Source organism: Anopheles coluzzii, chromosome 3 (genome assembly GCF_943734685.1).
Source record: "Anopheles coluzzii chromosome 3, AcolN3, whole genome shotgun sequence".
Classification (NCBI taxonomy): domain Eukaryota; kingdom Metazoa; phylum Arthropoda; class Insecta; order Diptera; family Culicidae; genus Anopheles; species Anopheles coluzzii.
In genome coordinates this window covers 10,225,465-10,244,759 of record NC_064671.1, presented here as the reverse complement: position 1 = coordinate 10,244,759, position 19,295 = coordinate 10,225,465, and the positions used below count along the sequence as shown (strand labels likewise).

General features: G+C 45.8%; 1 long non-coding RNA gene across 2 annotated transcripts in view; it reads left to right on the top strand.

Moving 5' to 3' along the window:
- LOC120957331 (uncharacterized) overlaps nucleotides 1-19,295 on the top strand; it is a 37,391-nt gene that overhangs the window by 13,937 nt on the left and 4,159 nt on the right. Inside the window, exon 1 of one of the 2 annotated variants that reach the window (XR_005751926.2) lies at nucleotides 4,401-17,893. The exons of the other annotated variant lie outside the window; for it this stretch is intronic. This is a non-coding gene — a long non-coding RNA (uncharacterized LOC120957331). Of the gene's footprint in view, nucleotides 1-4,400; nucleotides 17,894-19,295 lie in introns of those variants that run through there. 2 annotated transcript variants of the gene reach the window in all.

Below are 19,295 nucleotides of genomic sequence, written 5' to 3'. Positions count from 1 at the left end.
ACGTGCAAAAGTGGTAACCACCACCGCTTCGCTCCTTGCCATATGCTTCCTGCGGAAGGCGTTGATTGAAAATGAGGTCTGCGGCCAATCGGTCACGATGCGGACAAGACTGCCGCCGAACCCGAAGTGGGTAACCTTTGTGCTACGACGAGCACATGCAGCACTATGGACGTGTGTGCGTGTGTGTATTCTTTCCCTTGCAGAGGAAGAAGCAAAAAAGCGGTTACCATGGGGCTGGAAGTCGCCGTTGTCCTTCTGTGTCGCCTTGTGTCGATCGGTGGAGTGCTGTGGGTATAGGCAGGAAGTGTAGAATTTTGCATCATCGTTTGAAATATTGCACTTTGACTTTTACACTCTACACACTGCTGTCTCTGTGTGGCTTTCGGGACGCACGGTGAGTGCACTAATAGTAGGTGTTTTTGTGTGGCATTGAGATGTGTTAAATGTAACACACCAGGGGGGAGGGGGGGAAATGTGTAACACACCACCACCACACATCGTGTAGTTCTAGTTTAACCGAGCGTGTAAATTAAAAACACAGGAGCTAGTGGGAGTTGTTGAAACAAAAGTTTCAGGTTGCAGTGTGCCATACCATACGCTTTGCAGCGGAAAAATGAACTTTATTAAAGTTATATTTTAATCATGAAATTTGGTAAGTTGGTAACATTATGGGTTAATGTTCATGAAAAGCTCTATTTTTCTCCCGACAGGAGCTTGGTTGGTGATTGAAAAAACCTTTTTTGTTACGTTTACACGCGCGTTCTGAGCGGGAACAACGTATCCATCCTGCTTTGTGTGTTACCCAAGCATTTACGCACAGATCTATGTCGCTTGGATCGTTTGGAGGCGGTAATATCAAGTAATAATCTCAATGCTTCAAGGTGTGGATTCTTTGAAACGAATTAATTTATATATTATTACGTTAGAAATACAAACTCATGTCAAATCCGATCTTTCTTTTTGAAAACAACTCGAATAATTCATATCAACTTGCTAAAGCGTTATCCCTGAAGAAGATTTTACATTTTCCAAAGAACATAAAACCATGTTTGTCCGTTTGACCGTTGCAGCGAGGCAAACCTCACATTGCCCTGTGTACAACACCTCCCCTCCCCAATTAACGTTTGATCGATATGGCGCCTGTTCCAGCAATTAGCACGCTGATTGACAGAATCAGATTAATAAAGGGTGCAAGAAGTCGTACAACGGCTGGGGCTCGGCTGTTGCACACGGCAAACGGTGGTGGTACAGCAAATGCAAAAAGCAATCACCTCACTGCGGAAGTCTACTTGATGTGATTGGAAATAAAAAAAAGGGCTAAGAGGGGCCAACACCCGTTCGGTGGAGCGGCTGCTGGTGACTGTGGAGCATCGGGACAGAGTTTGTGTAATTACTAATCGTGCCATTGCCGGTCACAGTCACACGATGGAAAAAGGGAAGAGTTTTATAAGCGCAAGGGACCCTAAATGTACTCCAATTCGATTGCCGGTCGAGTGGAATGGGTTTTTCGTAATTTGAAAGTGTGCCTCTTTTAGAAGTTGTTACTTATTTTCATCAGTACTTGTCAGTAATATTGATTTTATTTTTATTCTCATTTCAGGTAAATACAAAAACTCTCAACAACAGAATAAGTAGAGGTAAAGTAAATTAAAAACCAGATGCAAACAAATTGATACAATCGACTAACTTCTTGCGCACTTCTTTTGAAACCGTAAATGAATGGATTGAAATCATTTTCCTCTACTGTACTGCATGGTGGGAAGCATCCAGCTCAAGACAACAACTGCTCAATGCCACCACAAAACGACTTTGTTCTACCTTTTGCCAGTAGTAGTAGTAGTAGTAGTAGCAGCAGCAGTGCGCAAGTGTACATTCCGGAAGGGGTAGAAAAAGGGCGCGCGGTGCACTTGCAACTTCCTCGCAAGACACAACCGCCACCGAAGTAGAAGTCGAAAACGAATCGTTAATCTCGTCCTCCATCCAACACCAACACCACACTCCGCACAGGGGGGCCACGCGGAATACCTCACCTTCTTCTACCAGCCGAAAAACCAACGCTCGCTGCTGGCGGACGGTTACGAATTCCTGACCTATGGTAATTTTTCCCGTCAGTTTCATTGCGCGCTGGAAAAGCGGTGAAGGTGGAGAGGGGGTGGTTTTCTTGCCCACTCTATCCCACACAAAACCATGCTCTCATGTATGTGTGTAGGTGGGTGGGTGGGTGCATCCCATCATATCGCTGCGTCTGCTGCGAAAAAAAAACCCGGTGGTTTGAGAACGGTTTACCACCGTCCCCGGGAAAAACGAATCGTGCGCTTCGGTGTCTCACTCTCCTTACTGTCGTGTCGGACGTTTCGTATATTTATGTGACGCTCCGGGAGGGGTGGTGAAGATAAGGGAGAAGTAACCTGGGGGGGTTGTTTTGTGTAGGAAGAAGACTAGCTTACTAGTCACATGTGCAGTTGTAGAAACAGACACATACACGCGCGCGCGAAATGCAACGTTTCGGTGGAGCATTAACAGCGAGACAGAGTGGACGAGTTATTTCCGCCCTTGGTCAGAGTGTATTATTTACGACTTCTCTTTCTCTCTCTCTTTCTCTCTGCGACTATCTCAAGTGTTTGTGTGTGCTGGATGCGTTGCGTGTGGGAAAATTTGTTTACGGTATTGCAGTGCGCATACGGGAAATGGATTCAGCCTTGCGGTCGTAAATAAACTCTCGAAAAAAGGAGGTTAATGTAGTTAAAATTATTTCACTGATTTACTGTACAAGCTGATCAACATTTTGATGTTGCTTAGTAGCTGAATGGTAAATATGCATGCGATTGACATGCAGTAAAGGTCGAAGCAATGTGGTTCTTATAAACAACAGTCCTCAAAACGGATCCCGCACGACCCGTTGTGTTCGCGTTTTATGCACTTGGTTTGCGTTCCTTCATTCCTGTATCATCTGGAAATGGGATGATGCTGCCGTTGCTCGCGCCAGTTTCGTATGGCTGTAGACATCGGGCGAGGTGGTGGTTTTATCGTGCATTCCTCCGAAGGAATAATGACAAAAACCAGTTCCACGCCAGGGCGAACCGAGCAACTCTGGCTGACCCAAACCCGAAACCCGGCAGACGGCAATGATGATGATGATGATGCTGACGGTGCGGTCACACTATGTGCGTATTGCCGTGTAGTACCGTACGTGTGCACGCACACACACACACACACATTCTCTCCGTTCCCCAGACGGGCTGATTCTTTTGTGCCGGAGGTCTTTGCATTTTGCCTTTGTCCACCACTTTGATGATATGCATGCGGTGCTGCTGCTGCTGCTGCATCCAACCGTTTGCATTCCAACGTGGGCCGATGCTCGCTTCCGCCGAAAAGGCAGTGCACGGCAGTGCAGGAGCAGCACACACACACACGTTTGCTTCCCCGCCCGACAGGAGAACCAGGTCCACCGGACACACCCTGGACGCACCGAAACCGGACCGATCCGGTGCGCAGATTTATGCAAAACCGGATCAGACACCAATTGGTAAATGACAGAGCAAAAAAAAAAAAAGCGGAGAAGAAGAAGAGAAAACTGGGCGGAAAATCTAATCCTCACTCTCGCAAAAAAAGAAACACGGATGCAAACTCGCGCACACACACACGCAATTGAATCAAATCTCTAACCTTTGAATAGAGAGTAGTAGAAGGATAAAACGCGGAGGTTTGAGGGTTTTTTCTTCCTTTTCCCAAATCAAACAGCAGCAGCAGTAGAGAAATGGCTGTGAGGCAAGCGGAGAGAGCATAGAGCACAAGGGTTGAAATGCAAAAATCTAAACACACGCATGTAGTTAGTGCAATTGTTTCCGGTAAGGTTGCTCGTTTTCCGCATGTGCTGCGTATTGAGACGCATTTTTTTGTGTGCGTGCGTGGAAGATACTCTCAACCGTTCGAAATTAAATGCAATAGTTTACTTTTGGCGAAGCACAGACCAACACAAAAACAAAGCGAAAAATTGATTAAACGCTCCCGGAGGAAACGCGTTGTGGTGTTTTCTTATTTTCATTGTATTTTTGTAATAAAATTGAATCCACGGCGTGTTTGTTTAACACTACAGGCTTGTGTATGCAATTGCCTTCAAGGTTGGTGGTTGGTTTCATTTCCTGATATCAATTTTGATTGCCAAAAAGGAGATCCTACCAAACGGTTGTTAATATCCGGTTCAGTAAATTGTACGAAAAAAGATCATGTTAAACTTCAAAATTTGTTCTTTTTTTAACCACATGCATAATTAAAACCATATGCATAATTAAAATAATATTTGCTTATGGTTTTAATTTTTTTTGCAAGATTTGTGTAAAAGTATGAAATTTTGCTTATTTTGATTATTTGCATTGTGGTTGAAACTTAAATTGTTCTCTTTTAAAACCCCTTTTTTAAAAGGGGTCTTAATACTCTTTTAAAGGCAGTTAACAGGGTTCCCTACGATATTTTTGACAATATTATGTTCTTCTTTGTAAATACAATCTCAATGAATCATGGGAGCGATCAAACAACTTTGGACAACAGTCAATACATCTTGATGTAGAACCACAAACATGTGGAGAGAAACTGATATAGTTTGTGTTGAAACAAACTAATCTCAAGCTTGTGACTTCTTCATCGTCCTTCCAATAAGTTAACAACACGCTAAGAGTCCCACCTTCCCAGCATGTGTGTCCCATCCGTACTCCTGCCCACAGGGGCAAATGCATTCGACTCCATGTTTATCAACCAACAAAATGCTTGCCTTTTCGAAAAATCAACAACCATCATTCGTTGCAACCATGCGTGCGTGTACGTAGGCCCTACACTCTCCCCCCTTCCTGTACACGGTGTGCTGTGCGTGTCGGTCCATTGAGAATTTTCAATCAACCCTGCCTGCTACACCGCCGCACACAATCTGCAGCACATAGCACACACCGTTTGTATCAATTTTACGGTAGCTTTGATGGTCTGGCAAAACACTAAACGATCGCTTGTGTGTTTCCTCCCTTTTTTGTGTGTGTGTGTGTTGTACTCCCTCAACCCCAACCCTCCAATACGCACAAAGCGGCCGGCCTCATGGTGCTGCTGCGGCGGCATGCACGGCCTATAAGTCACACATTCCTTCCCTTCCCGCCCCATCTTCCATCCATCCGGTGCGAAGCTCTCCGTTTCAAAAAGGTGGTAGTAGCAGGCAGTGGGAAATGCATTCTTCTGCAAGTGCACAGTCAAAATAAACAACAGAGTTGGGGAGCGAAGGTAGCGCGCGGTAGCAGAACTTCCGAGTCAACAGTTCATGCATCCATCCGTTAAAGCCTCCCGATCAGACGCATCAGTGAAATTGCACACGCACACACAGTGTGCAGTGGCATTTTCTTCTCAGCACAGTAGGAAACGAATGGCCAGAAATTATGCGTTTGTTCGATTATTTTGCCTACCCACTGGGGGGTTTACTTCTAAGGAACAACCCACACTGCAAAGGGTGCAAACCCTTTTTGTGAAAACGGAACGATGCGTGTCATCTTCCTGCTGGTAGTGTGGTGTGTACACGTACCTCACTGCAGTATTATCCCTTGCCACGCAGCGGCAGGACAAAGGGCAAAGCAGCAGTGCGTTATCGCATGTCAACATTTAATGAGATGTACATTGCGTACATTTTGCACATCAATAAACTGTGTGGCTCCCTCTCTGGTTGTGATTTTCCACTCGCTTGTTTGCTGTCCTTTTCCTGTGTAGGCCTGTCAGAACTGCTACGACAGGACTTTCAGGACAGAAAGTGTGTGTGTGTGTGTGTATGTCTGTGGCATAGATTATTATTCTCGACCTATTTCCTGCTATCCCCTGTTTTCTTGGTTGGTGTGCTCGCAAAGAGCTTCAACCTGGGGCTAATTGGATTTAAGGAAATATAATGGAGAGAACGTTTTACTTCTTACCGCACACCGTTCGTGCGGTAAAAGGGATTGACCTTTTTTTATCGTTCCGTTACGGCCAGCAGTGTGGGAGAAGGAAAAGGGCAGATGAAGCAGTAGTCAATAAAATGTCAAATGTCGAAAGGAAAACAGTTGAAATGGTGGAGAAAGAACTAAAGAGTAATGGGTGCAGTGTGCACTGACAGGAAAACTGACATTTGAATGGAATGGATTCAATTTTTTTACAAAATGAATTCAGATTTACATTCTACTGCAAAACGAGGAGGAGGAGTCGCTGTCTCTTTCGCTGTTGGATTTTTCGAGATAATTATGAGATGGGAGGGAAGATGAATTTGGTTTTTATGATGAAAGAGAGAGAGAGAGAGAGATAGAGAGAGAGAGAGAGAGAGATAGAGAGAGAGAGAGAGAGATAGAGAGAGAGAGAGAGAGAGAAGGTTGTTTCAGATAAAGGACAGGTACTGCTGAAGAATTTAAAAAAATAAAACGAACTTCCAACGGCATCATCGAGATGGCTCTCGGACAGTCAAATGGATAGACGCACTGTCTCAAACAACCCCTGACAGGTATCGAATCTTGAAACAAAGTGTTGAGTATTTCTTCGTTCACTTCAGAAATCAACACACATAAGAATGAACATGGAAAACAGGAACTAAGAAATTAAAAAAAAAAAACACATAGGAGAGGCCATTTTTGCAATGTTTTGTGTTTGTTTCGCAAAGTAAAATCGCAACCATATGCCGGCTTTGCCCATTTCACCAATAATATATCCCATGGTTGTTGTTGTGGTCCGGCCCATGAGGTGTGCGATATTTCCATTCAAACGATCTAACCCCCTCGATCCCCGGTCCTCTTTTCCTGCTCCGTCCAAAACCCAATTGTGGGGGTGGAAACAAACAAGGAGGACGAGGATAGTGGTGGCGGTAATGAGCATATGGCTGTGTAGAGTGGTGTATGTGTGTGTGTAGAGCTGGTGAGTGTGTTTAGTGTTGCAAAGAGAGAATGGCGTGGTACATATTGGCCATATTGGTAGTTGTGTGTATGCAGCACACCGTTGCGTAGTAATATTGGCTCACGGTGTGCTGCTGCTGCTGCTGGTGTGCCTGTCTCTGTATAGTGGTAGTGACCCACGAAGTCGAGCAAAGGTCGATGACACGACGGGAACCCATTCATCCGTACTGGAAAACACGAAAAGGAGAGAGCGCGACTGCTGCAAAACTGTCAGACATCGCTGTGTGTGTGTGTGTGGCGGATTGGATGTAACCGTGGTTGGGGCAAGCACGGCAAGGGTTGATTGTCCGGAGTCGTGACGTCGGCAAAGGGGTGAGCGAAAAGGGGGTGACAATGCGGAACCAAACGACGCTTTCGCGAAAGAGACGAGTTTTGCTGCACCCCCCCCCCCCCCCCCCAAAACGGTACAGGGGAACGGTATGGGCTGCAAGGAACTCTACACACTCGCGTGCAACGGAAGGAACAGATTCATCGCAGCAAAAGCAGCAGCAGCAGCAGCAGCCGGTCGGTGGAGGAACTTGCTTTTTTACAACCCAAAACAGAAAGGCGAGCAGAAAGAAAGAGATCTTTTCCCCAACAACCCACCGGTTATGGTGCAGACTGTCGCAGATTCACACAAACACACATAAATGTTGGAATACTTGAACGTGAAGAGAAATGGAACTAGTTGTGGAGAGGCTGAAAAATGGCTTAAAACACATAATGCGAAAGACAAAAGAACGTTAGAAAATTTTGACGCTTTCAAGTGTGTACAGACACGGCGGGTGAACTTTTCACACCGAGAACGAAGGATGAGAGGCGAACAAGAAAGTTGTCCCAACGGGAAAATTGCTGGCAAACTAACTGTCTCGAGCGCCAAACTCTCTAGCGTGCGTGTCTGTGCCTGTATGCCTTCCGGGTAGACGAATCGATGATGGAGGCGAAATATTCATCGAGCTTTTCCTCCAATTCTAGTGTGGAAACTTCTGAAAGTAAGCAGACGGTTGGCACAGGACTCGTTTCTTCGATCGAGAAACTTACACCAAGACGAGAAAGTAAGTCTTTCAAACCATAGAACATTATGCTGAAAAGCGGAAATGAATGTTGGGAAAATATGAAGGATATGTGGAGGAAACGTTAAAGTTTCGTGTAACCACAAATAGTGGCACGTAAACAGTCCGAGCCGAGTTTGAATTGCATTCAGATTAAGAACGGTCATGTAAATGTGATTAAAAAGCTACTCCTTTTGACATCCCTGTGATGTATATTGCTGTACAAAGCAATGCTTCTAGCACGCACATTGTTGAGTAAAATTGGCAAAACTTTCTGCAATTGAGCAAAATTCTAGAGAAAGTTTGATCAAAGCGAGAAACTCGTTCGCAGTAATGGAAGAAATCGTCGTATTGTAGCTTATATTTGCAAATTACTCTCCTCATGTCAATTCGCTCTTAAAGAGCAACCGGTAAGAGGCGCGTTTTGTACAAGGCAGGTTTGCGATTGATTCTCGGCTTTACTCGTTTAAAAACTATAATAAATTGATTTCTCTCTAGCCATTTAAAAACTTTTCTGCTCTGAGCACGACCTTTTCATTTCATCATTTCAATCCATCTATCGATGTATGTGTGTTCCATTTTATAAAAAACTCCTTTTTAATTCCCCGTCCCGACAGTTAAAAAATAATAATTTAACTACCCGCTCAAGCATGCTGTCATTAATTTGCACAGCAATCAAGTCAACAATTTCCGGTCCCTACTCGCTCCACTCTTGATCTGGAAATATTGGTGGAAAACTTTCTCCCATGTGTGTGTGTGTTCTGCTCCTGTTTTATTTTATTTTTTGTCATTCCCATTCGCTGTGGCTCCTCTTTCCGTACGCCAATTAGCGCATTTCTGCAACACGACAGGGAAAAATTAATAAATCCTAGCGTCAAAAGGCGACTCTCGCGTGTGTATTTGACTCGCAAACGGACGAGGTGCTGTGTGCTGTGTGCTTTGTTTTTTTTTTTTTTTTTTTTTTTGGGGAGAACGAAAAGCACCACACCGAGGTGCACAAAAGTTTGTGGACAATCCCCCGAAAACATTGTATAGTTGGGAGTTTTCCGGCGCTAAATGTTCATATGCCCGGGCTGCACCGTCGTGCGCTGGGCAGCTTTCGCACGGCAAGCCGATAGAAACCGGTGGAAAGGAGCGGACTAGGAACACACCGACCGGAGATGATATGAAATGAATCGTTTGGCGAGCATGGGATAAAATGAAGCAACCAAGCAAACAAGCAAGCAGAAAAAAATGGGAGCTCTCCCGTCCGTTCCGGCATGAAATATGCTACAAAGCTCTTTCTCTATCGCCCCCCCCCCCTTTGTTGCATCGTGCATCGCTTTCCACCGTGCCGTCCCGAGGCTCTGGACTGGATGAGAAATGGCAAAACGCTAAATAAATTTATTTGCTTAAGCCACAATCTTTTGCGGACTATACCGACGCGCTCGCTCGCTCGTTTCACCCCGGCCGGGCTTGTTGTTTGGACCGATTTGCGTTTGTTTGCATGTGTGTGTGTATGTATTTATGATCCTTTTTTGTGTCGGGCTTTAAAGAGACACACGTACGTTAACATCTAAATCATAATGTGCGCAGATTTATTGGGCAAATTAAACTCATATTGATTGCCATGTTTTTCGCGCAATTCTTTATTGAATTTAGCTTTTCAATGAAACAGATTGAGCATTTGATGTTCTGGGACTAAGAGAATAAGCTATATTCAGTACTGATTTATGTTAAAAGAACGAAAAACCTGTCTTAATGTTAACGTGCATTGGACCAAGCACTTTTACAACACAATGTCCAATAAATCATCTCAGAATCGTCTGCTGCTGCACCACAAGAAAGGAACCTCGAAATCTTGCCACCATAAGCTACCAAATCCACGTGCTCTTCTGCAGCCTGCTCTTGTCTGCCCCTCTATTAGGGTGACAATAAAAACTGCGAAACACCAAACTGTGAATCGCTCGCCCAGCTGTGCTCAAACGGACATACATTTTGCACATGATACGAGCGTTTTATGAATCAGAGCGAAGATGATTTAGCGAACACCCGTGCGACGACGCCTGCTTGCCCACCACAGAGTGGAGGTTAAAATGCGCGCCAAACAAGATCTTCGAGTTGATGATGATCGCGTACCCGTCGGGCCAGCTCCCCGCCGCCTAAACCTCGTCGTCTTTGCTGATAAAGAACGGACGCAAAACCAACACACTGCTGTGATGGGCGTTAGAATGAGGCAAAGCGGAGACATTGATAGCATTCTTGCCTTCGAGTCAAAAGAAGTGCAATTTAGTGGTGGTGGTGGTGGAGAGAGAGAGAGAGTCACACATTATCAGGCCCACCTTTCCCTTCAACTCCCCTATTGCCTGGGACGTATTATGCAGCTCCGTGCAGTTCTTGCGGATCTTGCCGCAGCAAAAGCAAAAGAAACCCGAAAAACTCTCGCTCGCTCTAACGAACACCACAAAAAGCTCGATGACATCCGTTTGTTTTTGTTGTTTGCGCACACAACAGTCTTTTCTCTAACGCGCGCGCGTCTCGTCGGCTGGTGTGCTTGCTCTCGATTTGTGTTGCCCATCTTTTCGTGGGGAGAGCGGTTGGCAAATGTTGGCAATGTTCACCCAAAACACAGGAACGCGCTGGGCAAAGGCAGCAGCAGCAGCAGACACAAACCTCATCCAACATACGTATATACACACAAGCAACGAACCTTCCCACCACCCCGGTCGGGACCTATCCCAGACGTACCCCTTCCCTCGTTTCGTTCCTGGGGCTTTGTTCTGCGCGTGTCCTCCCATTACCATCATCATCGTCGTCGTCGTCGCCGACCTACGGAAAGGCCGCCGCCGCCGTCGACTGTTTCCGTCCGCCGACGGGGTGTGTGTGTGTGAGAACGAGAAGCGAGAACGAGAACTGAACCGAACACACAACCTAAAGCCAAACCGACCCAGCCAGCCAGCCAGCCAGCCAGCCAGCCAGCCAGTCAGCAAGAGGTCAACAAACTTTGCGAAATATAAATACATAATAAAAACGGCAATAGAGAGTGAGAAAGAGAGAGAGAGTGAGTGAGCGCGAGTGAGTGAGAGAGCTGGTTGAGGACGCATCGTGTTGGGGCGACGAGACGTGGTGCATCTCACCCCCCCCCCCCTATCCTCCTCCTCCTCCTCTCCCCGATTACTTGCACTCTCAGTCCCGGTTTCCGATCCTCCCTTTTGACCATCGCGTGGTGATGGTGCACCGACCAGTGCATGGGGCAAACCGTTCCTAGCGGCGTACAAAATCATGGCGGCGGCAATGGGTGTGATGTGATGGTGGTGGTGTATTTGGGGTCGTGTTACGTGGTCGAAATGATGGGATTCCTGCATGTATTTTTTTTATTAAGTGTTTTGTTTGGGGAGGTTATGCACGGGTGTGTACATGGTGGGGTGTGCCTTTTCGGATGATCGCCTCGTCATCACGCTTCCTACCCTTCCCAGCTCGTTCTATTACGCCCGGCAACGATGGCAACATGTTTTTTCTGATGTCGATTACAAGCGCTTCCTGATATGGGTTTTTTGTTTCCTTTCTGGGGTGGGGTTTTTGGAGCCGAGAAATGGTTTAGGAACTGTCCAAACGTCCGAAAGGATTCTCTCAATACTGGCATTATGAGGTTAGAGATCTTGTGAGCCTTTGAGGCCAAGAACGTGCTTTGTGTGGACGTATGTGTGTGTGTCCCGGGTTGAACGTTCCCTTCCCAAGAAGGTGGAATTGCTTCCGGTAATGGCGGGGAGTATGTCTTTGGGAAATTTTGGATGGAGTTGTATTTGATTGTATTTTGTTGTCTGTGGTTCACATAAAAAGAGGGAATTTACATGAGCTTATCGTGTCTGTGTATGTTGTATGTGTCGACATAAACTTCATGTTAAGCATGCATAGAATACACCTTAAACTAACGGCTCGTAAACTGCTCCGAAAGAGTATGCTATAAGCTTCTTTTCCATTTTCGTTTGCTTTGATGACAGATACGTGTGTAACGAAGATTACACCAATTGATATCTCTAATTCCTATCTTGTCACGAAAGGAGCTAACATCACTGTAATTTGCACTATCGTAATCTTCGGAAGCAAATCACCTTTGTTGGTTTATTTCAGCGACGAGTATTGTTTATATACGTTTAGATCTTAGATACATCATGTTGACTTTATAGCCTGATTGATAACGTGCGCTATCATATCATTGTCCTGTTGTGCCGTTGTAAGTTCAAAACTCTAACGAACCATTAAGCGCTTTCATCTCTTTATTCCGATACGGAATTTAATTTTAATTAGTAGAATGCTCTTAGTTTTGAATTAGCATTATCCCCACTTGGCTGTGGCTCTCTTCAAACTTTTTATACTTCTGGGTCTGTTGGAGGACACAAAAGAGGCAAGCTGGTGGGTGGAAACATTCAAACAACCAACAATTGGAAAGCCGTAATTTGTAATTAGTACCAGCAACCCTGGAGCTGTTCAGTAATTCTACTGTACAAACAATCATTTCGTTTGTGTTTTTATTTTTGCAATTTAATCCACTTCAACACTCCATTCGCTACGAATGCGATCGAACCGCGAATCATTACCTAGATCACGAGCCGCGCAAACTGTGCCTGTGTCTCGCTAATGAGGATCGCAAACATGAAAATGCTTTCAGTGCTGTTCGACGTATTGTGCAGATGGCAGGGCTATCGAAATCCAACACGCCTCGTGTAAATGGAGATCCTAGGCAAATGCTAAGGGTTAAACGATCGTTGTCGTACTCTTCTGCCCTGCGAAAAGGGACGGGTGGTTTGCCCTTACGCGTCCAGCTGACGTTCGACTAGAGAAATCCATTTGTTTCGCTAGCTCGCGGAACTATCCACGTTACCCCGTGTACCGAGCAAAAGGTAAAAGGATCAGCGATCAACCCTGGGTGCGGAAGATTAAAAGGGAATGCTAGAATCAACGATCGGAAAGACATGAAAATACGTGCCACTAGAAAGGCGTGCTGTCCCGGGGAATTGGTCCGGGCAGAAGACCCCCTCAACCGCGCACAGCTCTAGTAGGGGAGATCTATCACGCTGCTGTGGGTTTCATGGATTGGTGGAGCTATTGTAGAAGAAAAGAAGAAAAAAACAACACCGCTTAAATAAATAAGCAATGGATAGTGATGAAAATGGCAGATGTGTTCAGGAATGTCATCAGGCAGAGGCAAGCGAACGAGCAGAGGAGCTCTCCATTCCTTACCGTATCGCATTTCTCCTCCACTACACATTAAAAAAAACGTGAAGTCGTCCCGAGTCACGACTCTCATTTCGCCTGCGATCGTGACAATCATTTATTGTACCTCGCATCGGGTTCTATGCTATTTGCCCCCTTCTGCGCTTCTTCGCTGATGCTTGCGACGTGTTGAACGAATTTGCCTTCCACGTCCTCGTTATCCTCGTGGTTGCGAAGGCAACTCGATCGAACACGCGGGATCGCCTGTTTGCACGGGCCAATCGTGCGATGGTACATCACCTGCACATCAAGGCGCCAGCTATCCTGACCGCAGAGAGAGAGAGAGACAGACGGAGAGAGAGATAGTTTCAATTAAACGCGCAAGAATGTGCAATCACATGAAATAGCTTTCTCTACCCATCCACTTCAGCGTGTCACGTACAATTCATTAGCCCATCGGAAGTAGTTGTAATATATAGTTCCTAAAATGGCATATCATAAATTAAACGAGGTAACTTTTTCGCTTTCCCGTTTCGCCCAGGTGCCGCCCCTCGGCGTTGTGGCTTGACGCGGAATGGGGGAATAGAATTCCCCGCAGGGTGATAGGTAGCATCAACATAAATAACCCGACACTTGGCATCCACCACCCTGTGTGTGTGTGTGTGTGTGTGTGTGTGTGTATGTGCGGGAGGTGTAGGTGTCCCATCCACTGTGGCTGTGGCTGGTGCATCCCAGTCCACCAGCTTGCAATGTATCATCAACCCCGCGCCTCGCCCGCATTTAAACAACGAACCGAGTGGTTTTGTTTGTGCTGTGCTCGCAGTTGACCGCCAGGCTGGAGAAGCACTGACTGGTTGGTCTAATTCAAAATAATTGCCCTTTAATTCGTTTTGCACTGGAGCCGGCTGCAGAACCACTAGCGCAGCGTCGTTGTGTCACAGTTGGATGGATGTTGCCCGTCTTTCAAGTGGTGTTCGTTCTTTCCGTGCGGTCAACACGTGTGGTTTGCCAATGAACGAGGTGTGCATATGGCGATTGTGTACACCGATGTCTTTTAATGATATGGGGTAGTGGTTTGCCTGCCCTGTTGAATACGTTCGCGAAAGAGCCCGACAAACGTTCGTACATTTACGTGCGTGGCATGATAAGCATGCTAATTACGTTGGATCATTTGTACATTTAATTTGCTTTTAAATTTAACTTTTAAAATGTGGTCATTCCTAGTTTTCTCTTGAATACTTTGTTGAATCCTCACTCCGGACAACCAACGAGTGGAATATCAAGAAATTAGGATCGTGTATAGGAATGGTATGGCAGAAAATGTAGAAGCACATGAGATTTTAACCGCGTAGCATGAGGTCCCCTCTCATGGTGTCGTGGTAAAGGATGCAGCCTGCCACACCATAGGTCATGGAATCAAGTCTGGTGTGTGGATCTTTCTCCAATTTTCTCATTGAGAAATGAAAGAAACTTAATGTCGCCAGTACCCCATTATTCAGTAAAAAGATAATTTTGGAATATAGCTTGCATACCTTTTAGGCGCTTTGTTATACATATTGCATACATTGAGGCTCCTTATTCAAATAAAAGGTTTATCTGTCTCCATTTTTCAGCAATTATATTGTCGTCCAGAAACAGACCATAGTGAAAAGTAACCTATCATTTACTGCCTGCGTGCGCGTTCGTAGTGTAGTAGTTGTGAGCAGTATCAATAATAATAATACTACTACGATTCCCCTCTTTAGCTCTTTGCCGGGTGAGCTTTCGTATTTCTATCCGATGGTCCATTGCACTCTCCCATGATTGCTCGGGATGATACCGAATCTCTCTCTCTCTCTCGTTAAGGATACATCGGTAGAGGTGCAGCATCAACGTGCACACTACCCCAAGAGACAGTCAGCACCAGCCAACAAACCAACCCACCAAGGATACGTGTATCATCACACAGCTAGCACCAGCTTTCTTTTTCTTCTGGTTTTGCGGGCGATGTGCTGCGAGTAACGTTTTCGGCCGCCGGTGTGCGATGCTCATGCGCAGCTCTCACCGCGTAAAGTAGGGCAGTAGTCGTTTTTTTCTACCAGCATCCCTCATCGCGGGGTATCAGCGGAGGAAGGAGCATGCAACTCCAGGACTCCCTTTGCAAAAACCCCGTCAACTTAACGGCCGCTGGTCTCAGCGGCTGAGTCGGTGAGTCCTGGGAATCCCTGGGAGGAAGTAACTTCTCAAGAACAACCGTACCGTTTCGTTTATCCTAGCGGGCACAGGGGGGGGGCTCTCGCATGGTAAAGGTGTTCGTCGGCCCTGAGGGTTCAGTAACGGTCATAAAGTCGACGAGAAACACGCTCCGTGCGCTCTCTTGGTGTGGCGTACGTGCGGTGCGGTCTACGTTACTTGCTCTGTGAGCGGTGGGAGAGCTGCACTGTTCGTGTTCTAGATCTGCTCGATTTTGCACATTTTCCCACAATTATCACACACACACACATATACTATCGCTGGTATAAGAGCGAGAGAGTGTCCTTTTTTATGATAAGCTGCTATTGCTCTGCTAGAATGTTGCTTTGGGATGATTTTGTGAAGTTTCATGCTCCAGATGAACTGCTCTCCCTTTGTTGATAAGCCAAAATTGCATAATGTGATGATGATGATGATGGGAAGAGGATGATTGAAGCATGTTGTATGCAAACTATTTTTTCATGTCATTATAACATTTTCTACATACGTTTTGTTGCAAAGGTGTATCATTGAAGACTTCGTAAAAGCTTCATTTCTTTAAAAGTAGTTCCATTTGGTGAAGTCAATTTCTTCCACATAAATAAGAGAAACAGAGAATGAGAGACGCAAATCTGTTCGGTTCAGAAGAAACAGTCGAAGAGAAGGAAGTGCTCGTCACGTGATCCAACATCATTCGTGGCTGGTGTAGAACATGGTTAAAATTTGTCCTTTTCAAATTAATGATTTAATATTTTTCAAACTCTATCCGAGTATCCTTCATTGCTGCGTCTAGATTTTTTACATCATTTTCTTGATCATTTTCTTATCCAAGAATCTCCAAAGGACATATACAAAGAAAACAAAACAGAAAAGCAACGCGAAAAGAAGTTAAGCTTTGCAAGCAAATTTAATTGAAATCCATTTTCCTGTTTGTTGATGTTTCTTTTCCTACTTTCCAATCGGTTTAATTGAAGCAATCGCAAAGGGGGTAAATATTGATCTTTCTCCTCTTCTTGTGCTGCTTGTTTGCCATTGCCAATACGACAAGGACAAAGTCAAACTGTTGACTTCAGCGGCAAATTTAATCTTCGCTAATTACGTAGCAAACTCGTCCAGCCTCGTTGGCTGTACGATGATGACGACGGGGACGTGCTGTTACTACTACTACTACTACTACTACTGGTTGGAAAACTTAATGTTTTCCCTCCCCATTTCATCTTGAATCTATCATCATCTTCCACTGGTTAGAGTTGGGGTGTGACACTTCATCGGATGGATGCTTCTGCTGCCACCCAGTCTCGTGACCAATTGCCATCGATTTTCTTGTGTCTTTTCTTGCGCGAACTTGTTCAACACTTCGATTGGTGTGCCGGAAGGGTCATATGATGCTTTCCTGTGCTTTCAATCACACAAAGATGATGTGATGTAGCTACTGGTGAGCGATAGGTCATCATTTATCAAACAAGGGAGTATCGTTTATCAATGAGAAAAATGTGTTCTAACACGAAAATGGTTTGCACACGATCACATGATCGCCTCAGACCGCGTAAGAGCGTGACACCAAAGGAAGAGGAAAAACTGCTTCGCTCTCTCTCTCTCTCTCGCTCTCTCTCTCTTCAAAATACCAAATCGTGCGTGTAAATGCAATCGAAACTAATACATTTTTCTCACTCCCGACTGTAAACCTACTGCTGCTGCTCCAGCTATGCCCCTGTCCGTACGTCAACACGCACGAAGAAGCTCAGAGTTCGGAGATTCCTGCTTTGTTGGCTGCTTTTTTCCTTCTTTTGCACAACCGTCTCTTCTAAATCCGTCCCAAAATCGTGTGTTCTCCGTATGGCACCACACCTTACTCCCCCCGCTTCCCTCCCTCCCCCTACTGTCTCTTTTTAGGATACTAGCACGGCGGCCCCATGATCTGCTCACGTGTTTTCCATGAGTTTTCCCACGGAGTCGTTTCGACACACACACACACACAAACACGCAACGCAAGGGAAATACGCTTTTTTCTTCTCCATTTTTTGCACTCCATTGTACGTGTGTGTGTGTACAAATCGAGCGCTCTCCCAGGGTGCATTTTTCCCGTGCGTTGTCCCCTCCATTGTCTGTGTGTGTGTGTGTGCTTCGTGTTTTGTCATCAACGTTTCACACAGCACGCCGAACCAAGAACCACCTCTCTTCTCGCGCGCGCCCGTGTGAATTTCAGGAGCGTTTGGAGTTTCTCGCTCAGAATGTGTGCTCCATCACACGCCAGGGCCGACAGGCTCGGTGTTGTCGTTTTCCCTTTTCCCCCCACAGTGGGAAAACCTTCTTCCATCTCAGCTAAACACATTGTCCGCTGTTGATGGATCTGTGTATATGTGTGTTTGTGTGTGTCTGTGTGAGGTGATGCTCACACGCCAGAACCAGCGAAAAGGACCAACTCCTGGCGGAACGGGTCCCAAAACTCGTGGAGTCAGTTTCTCTTCCGTGGTTGGCCCGAACGGAACGGCACCGTGTGTGACACACGCTCCCAGGGTACGGGTACAGGCTGTTGTTTTTTTTTCTTCATTCTTCTCTTGCTCGAGTTGTCGGTGCTGTCGGTCAGAAGTCATCCTGGTCTGGTTTCGTTTTGCTATTCCGGGCATGTTTGGTTCTGCAAACGACTGCTTCATCATCCCGGGATTCATTTTCACCAAGTCGTACGAGCCAGCAGAGCTATTGAGCCGAGTATGCCTTTGTGAGTGTGTGTGTCTGTGTGTGTGTGTCTGGGCACTGATTATGTCCAAGGTCCCCCCCCCCCCCCCCTAAGTTTCCGCTCAACGGAAAAGTGTCCTGCTCCAAGGTTCAAAACGCTACGATCGTCTCTTTGTTGGACTTCAATCGACCAACTTCATCCGGTATTGATCGTTCGCCCTGGAATATTGGTGTAACTGATGGAATTTTCTGCCGCTGGTGCTGATGGGAAAATCCTTGCTTCACTTCCCTGCGCCCGTCCCAGCGAGCCGTTGTGGTGTTGGGAGACTGTTCCGGCAGTACGCAGGCGCACCGTGAACGTCATCATTGTCCCCAGCAGAAAACACACACACACACGCTGGCCAGGCACACTGGGTACTAGGACACAAGGAGTGTTGTGTGTGTGTTTGTGTGCGTGTGTGTGTGTGCTGCGGAGATTGCGGCGAACGAGAACCCTCTGGAGCGATTAGTAGATACGCTCTTGGTGTTCGTGATGAAGAGAGAAGCACAGAGAGAGAGAGGGTGTGGAGTCTATTCGTTGGAATGGTTTGCATAGTCATGAAGACGAAAGACTTTGTCAAAACATTCGAGCTTAGAGTGTGTTTTTCTAATGCAATGTTTGTCCAAAAGGACGTAATTGCTCAACCAAAAGCCAACAGAATTTGCAATAGGGTTTTTGTTTTTGTTTGTTGTTGCTTCTCTCCTCTCTCTCGCTTTGTGTTCGATAACAAAGAAAAACTGTTCCAAAGTTCCACGTCGTAAAAGAGGGAAAGAGAATGAGAGAAAGATTTAATTCTCTGAGCTCTCCTGAACGAAGGAAGGAGCCTTCAGGGTGTCCTTGCTGTGTAGCCCGAGCGACACAACTGCACCATAATAGAATTCTGGGAGAAAACTAGTTGAAACTACAGAGCGAGAGAGAGAGAGAGCCTGTTGTGGGGTTTGATTGATAGCTCGGGAAAAAGGATTCGTAGAGGAAAAAACTGTTCCCACACACTCTCGCACATACCGTTCAGTATGTTACTCCAGTTTGGAGGGATGATTTTTCATCCCGAAGCCAAAACAATAAGGGAAATTGAAGAAACTAACGACTGCTTTCTCGGGGTAGAAAATCAATCATCTAGTGAGTAATAGTAGAGTGTGTAAAGAATAAGACATTATACTAATAAAACCTAAAGAATTCTTCCGTTCAACAGTTTTGTGTGAC